Source organism: Zosterops lateralis, assembly GCF_965231275.1.
Source record: "Zosterops lateralis genome assembly, chromosome: 2".
Taxonomy (NCBI): Eukaryota; Metazoa; Chordata; class Aves; order Passeriformes; family Zosteropidae; genus Zosterops; species Zosterops lateralis.
This window is the reverse complement of record NC_139763.1, coordinates 100294961-100300401: the sequence shown is the minus strand read 5'-3', so window position 1 is coordinate 100300401 and position 5441 is coordinate 100294961.

Here is a 5441-nt window from a genome sequence, read left to right as displayed (position 1 = left end):
GGCTGCCTAAAATAAGGTGAAAGACAACAAAAATCGTGGAATGTTTCTAGCAGGAGTTGACTGATCAACAAGTCTCAACCAATTTGTTCCTCAGAGAAAAGTCTCCACTTCCTTTAGATTGTGGAGCAGTGGTTATGGACAGGCTCTTCCTGCATATCTGGCTCCCTCTGAGAAGTTACCTCCAGTGAACCTCAGCACAGGTCTTGCTGAGATGGGACCTGCACAAAATCATCACCTGGATATCCAAATGCTTCACAGTTTATTTTGAACTACAGTCCCAAATTCTCTAAGCCAGATCCAAAATATGTCCTGACCATCTCATCTAGGTACAAAAGACTTCATTTCTATATTTGAAGGAGTAGTTTCCACTTCCTATAAGGTATCTACAGCTCCTGTGTTCTGAAAAGCCTATTTGTACCAGACACCACCACCCCTCAGGCATTTTCCTCTGCAGAAGATAATCAACACATTTAAGCAGACAAATATGTTTAACAGTTGCTGTAGGCACAGAAAGAGGTGCCTGAAGAAGTCTCCATCACTTCATAAAATTTGCTCTTAGAGTATCTCCTGTCACAGTCAAATGGTTTGTTGTGAGATCAGCTAGAGGTTCAATCACCTTTCTCAAGTCAATTCATTGTCTTGTCTCTGCAGAGTTTAGCTGGCAAATTCCTGGACCACTCAGAGTATTACTAACCAAGTGCACTGGATATGAACACAGTTTCAGCTGTTACATCCAGCTACACCAGAATTAAATTACAAGACAAAAACAAAAACCCCACAACACATTTCCTCCTTACATAAAAATCATAGCATAAGTTAGATAATATTGCTACATAAGCAAGGAACATACAGGAAAAATACTTTAAAAACATGTTGATGCTGGTGAGAGGGGAGCTCTCAAGGAACAGTCTTAGGAGGCTGTGGGCTGTCCATGACTGAAGATGTTGACAAATACCAGTCAGCAATCAGCAGCAAGGGTTTTAGTGCATAGTCTTCTAAAGTCTTAGACAAAATTACATGGCTCAGGAGCTCATATACATGAGGATTAAACTGAACTGCATCATTTTAAGGATGAAGACCAAAGCAAATAGGTCTTTTTCCTTGTTTTTGGAACAGCTTAATTCATTTTAAGGGCCTCTTTAAAGAGAGTCTCTCTCATCTCCCTTTCCTCACAGCTGAATTTATGCCACTTAGAGGCCTTTTTAAGTGGTACATCATTTCTAAGCAGTGCAAATTAAAAAGCTCTGACAACAACCAGTGATAACTGGTCTATGATTTGCTCAAGATGCTGACAGCCTCACTCTGAGGGACAAACCTCTGTCCTATCACATATCCCCTTCTGTGCCCACACAAAAATACACTGAGGAATTCACAATCACACTAGAAGAGACATAAGAGAGAGCAGAGCCCCCAGCTTGGGCAGATCTAGCTGTTCCCTGTGCTCAATAGGCCCTTTTTAGCCTCTGCAGAACTACAGCAGGTAAACAATGAGGAGAAAGGTGCAACAAGATGCTCTTCTATTTAGCAGCATTGCATTGTTTGAAGCCTCTCAGAAGGTACCCTGCAAAGAGCGTGTGATCTGTTGCAGACTAAAATGCGTGGACACAAGTAATTTTTCATCCCTGCTAATTATATTACACTCAATGAGACAGAAGACCACAAAAGTCAGGAGGTAACCAGCTGAGAATTTCATTTTCGAGTTTTTGGTGTGGGATGCTAAGTTTAATTTAGTGGTTACAAAAGCTCTGTGCTGATGCAGCTTGACACACAGGAAATGACAAGCACAACTAACAGCCATTTGCAAAAGTGGTGTTGTGAAAAAACCTGCAATAAGCGCTTCTTTTCTTTTGCTCAACAGCAGGAGACCCTCGTCTGTGTTTTGGGTCTATCAAGATAAGAGAGATGGTGATAATCCAGAGTGATTCCAGGGGAAGATCACAGAGGTAAGGAGCTGGAGGATATGATGTACAGCAAAGAGCTGAGAGACTTAGGGTTGTTCAGCAGGAGACAAGGAGGCAAAGAGTGTGAGTAAATCTAATTATAGATTTCCATATCTAAAGTGAGTAAGGAGAAAACAGAGCCACGCTTTTCTCACTCATGCACAGTGAAGAGAGAGCCACAACAGTCACATACAGCAGCAGGGGGACATTCCAGCTACACTGCAGGAGGGGGAAGAATGTATTTCACCACAAGGGCCATGCACCTGAGCCATGCCCAGAGAGGTCAAGGAACCTCCATGCCTGGAGTTATTCAAGCCTCAGAGGATCCACCTTCCAAGAAATCTGTTCTTGCTTTGATGTTAGTTCTGTTCTTAAAAAAAATTAAAAACCTGAAGAAGTCTTCACCAATACATTTTTTGATACATTTTTCTGATATTATGCACTAGCAATACCATCAAGAAGGGACCTCTATGTATCCTCAGAGGAAGCGTAAGAAACATCCCCACATTTATCCTGCTGGTCTTGTAGTCAAATACGACAGATAGCAATCTTTGATCTCAGAGTGGAGGATGTTCTAAGAGGAGGAGAGAACTTGGTAGTAAGTAATAATAAGTAGAGTTAAAAGACTAAGTATGATCCTCTACAATTTCCTCAAACAACATCTTTAAACACAAAGTTGGAACATTTCAGATTCATGTCTTCTATCTTGTTTTGTGTGCTCTCCACTTGATGAACCCACCTTCTGTATTTTTACAAACCTCTCTTTAAGGATGAAAATGAACGATTGTTTGTTTAAAGCTCTGGATTGTAACAAAGTTCTTGTGTATAACTCAGTTCTGAGTGTATAACTCAGGTGTTCAGTAGGCCAGTTTGAGGCAGCTCAATGAACGCTGAGTTCTGACATCTGAAGTTTGGATCACTTTCATCAAGATTCCCACAACAATATTTTATATTAAGGTTTTCCCATGTAATTCCTTTTTGTGGCTCTAGACTTAAATAGACAGATTTATTATTAAAAGTAAATCCTGTCAAGAATTGTTTAAAAATTACTCAAAGTATACTCTGAATATATAAGTGGGCACTTGAAACAACTGATGTCTTCATTGCATCTACTGTAATCCTCATCTTATTTTTTTTAAAAAAGCAATTCATGTATCAAGCTTTCCATGACAAAGTTCTCTGTTACATGGGATTCATAGGAATATTCTTAATATTGAATGCTGTGTGTTACATTATTAATATTTCCATGTTTTATTAATTTACCATAAACATTTTATAGTAAGGAAAGCGACAGCAAAGTTAAGCTGCTCCCTTCCCTCAAGAAGGACCATAATTCTCAGTTCAGCTTTCCTCTCTACTGCAACTTAGTTCTTGTATTCTAGAACTGGTCTCCAGCTAACGTTGCAATTTGACTATCACCATAAACTAAATTATTTAATTATATCTTTGTCATGAGTTAGCATTCACACAACAATCCCCTCCTCTACCTTCTCTGGGAAAAGCAAAACACTTTGCCTCCTTTAATGTTGCCTTTCTTGCCTAGAAGTTAACTTATCTTTGGAAAAACATGCTGCATGACACCAATATAAGCTTTTATGTTGTCACACTGACATGTCCATTATTTCAACTGTCTGAAAACACATAATAATAGCAATCCAGAGATAAACACATGTTGACATTTTCAGATTGAGCTACAAACCAGAAAACTATACCAAATCTAACTATCGTGTTAAGTTTAATACTTGAGAATTAGATCACAAGACATCTTGTAATGTCAAGAAATATAGAAAATCAAGAATGTTTAAGTCACCTACTTACATTTGCTTCATCTTCAGGTTTAGCTGTTGGGGAATCATTTTTTTCATCTGTTTCAGCAGAATTCATTTTATGACTTGTCCAAGCTAAGAAAGAGCCTTGCACCTTTTCTCAGGCACCCCTTCTGCCTGTGAAGCTGAAGACAGCTAATTGCAATGTCCAGGACCAAAAGAGGCATCAATTTACTTTGATGAGTTTCCAGTTGTAATCTCATCTGCCCCACTACACCTTTGCAAATGTTAGAAGGCTGCTATCATGTAACTTTAGACTTTAAATTCAGACTGGATAAAACAGGCTTTTCATGGTCTTTATAAAGCTGAAATATTAAAATACAAAATTGCAGTGCTAAAATCTATATACCATTGATCCTTATGGGTCCTTTCCAATTCAGCATATTTTATGATTCTGTGAAAATGTCACAGCATTAGTTACATGAACAAGAAAAGTGGCAAGTCAAATATAAATTGAGAGCAAAAGCATGCTAAAATAAGGAAAAGAAATATAAGCACCCTAAGTAAAAGTGTTGAAAATTGCAAATAACAGCAAATCAAGATGAGCATTTGGACTCTCATCTAAAATTTTGTAGTGTACCTGTTGAACATTCAAATTTGGTTATTTTATTGTAACTGAAAAATAAACTACTCCAGGCAATTATTTCATATTGTTAAAATAGATCAGGCTTCAAACTGAGAATCCTTTTTGTAATCAGATGCAGGAAGTCACTTGTATTATAACAGTTCCGTCCTATTGTCTTTGTTAATTAAATATTTATAGAGGATGTAAACCAGTACTTTCCTCAATGGATGCTAAGTATAGAGCTGTCTTTCCTTTTAAGTGATTAACAATCTCAATGCCTTCCTTGGGTCAACTGTAGAAATGGTACTTGAGATATACAAATATTATTTAAAGAATAACCCTTCTAATAATTTATCTTTGAAGTTAGAAAACCTAGGCTAGCAATAAAAAAAGTAAAAAAGGGGAAAAAAAGTACTACAATAGAGGTATAGAATAGAACAGAAAAGATGTAGTCAGAACTCATAGCAAGTGAGCTCCAGGTGTGATTTATACTCTGTCCATGTAACCAGCAATAAATTACTTCAACTACAAGGCAAAAAATCCTAGAGTTAGATAATATACTAGCAAACTAAACACTTCTTATCAGGAGTCCTCTTTGGCTTATGCCCTGAAGCACAGTAATTATGTCCTCAGTCCTTGCTGCATGATCTAGAACTGCAAAGTATCCTAAACATATGAAGTTGTATGTCAAGTTCTGGGCCATATTAGAGCTTAGAAGCATAAGAAAGTCTATCTGTGTGCTCCATATTACTATATTTAATTGCTTCAAGCTCCCTCTTTTTTTTAAATTTTAATTATGCTTAACTTTTCAGGACTATTCTGGTCTCTTAAAGTGCTCATATAACTCCCACTACCCCATGCACAGGGAGTTACTATGCTGTAAGTGCTATTTCAGAAGCTAGTCCATAGATTGCAGGAGCATTGACAGGTAAATCCCCATCCTCCTGCACTACTTTGGGAGGTGGAAGGGTGTGGGTAAGCAGAAGAGCAGCAAGCAAAGAAGTGGGCCTGGGAAAGCAGGGAGGAACAATGTTGTATCAATGTTTGCCTTCTAGTTTCCCACTACCCACATTAATACTTCAATTTCTATTTGAATTTGCAAAAAATTAA